Consider the following 491-nt stretch of genomic DNA (forward strand, 5'->3'; position numbering starts at 1 on the left):
CTCTGAGGTCTGAGACGTTTAACTGAAGTCCTACAAGGGGTGCGGGTTTTAATGTTTTTATCTTTTTTAACCTTTTTTTTTAAATTCTCTTTGTCTTTCTGTTTATTCACTGTCACATGCTGTTTTTATTTTAATTATGTAAAGCACTTTGAAATGCCTTGCTGCTGAAATGTGCTATACAAATAAAATTTGATTGATTGGTTAATTGGAAGGACTGTGGAACTGGGTGATGTTCTCCATCCTGGTTTTAGTCAGAACCCCAGCAGCAGCATCTGGATCAGCTGCAGCTGGAGGATTGATTTTTAGGCAGACATGTGAAGACGCTGCTGCAGTAATCGATGTGACTGGATGAGTTTCTTTAGATCTTCCTGGGACATTAGTCCTCTAATCCTGGAAATGTTCTTCAGACAGAAGACCGACTTTGTAACTGTCTTTATGTGGCTCTGAAGGTTCGGGTCAGAGTCCATCACCCAGACTTTGGGCTTGTTCGT

The sequence above is a fragment of the Poecilia reticulata genome, linkage group LG16 (assembly GCF_000633615.1).
Source record: "Poecilia reticulata strain Guanapo linkage group LG16, Guppy_female_1.0+MT, whole genome shotgun sequence".
In the NCBI taxonomy this organism is placed as follows: domain Eukaryota; kingdom Metazoa; phylum Chordata; class Actinopteri; order Cyprinodontiformes; family Poeciliidae; genus Poecilia; species Poecilia reticulata.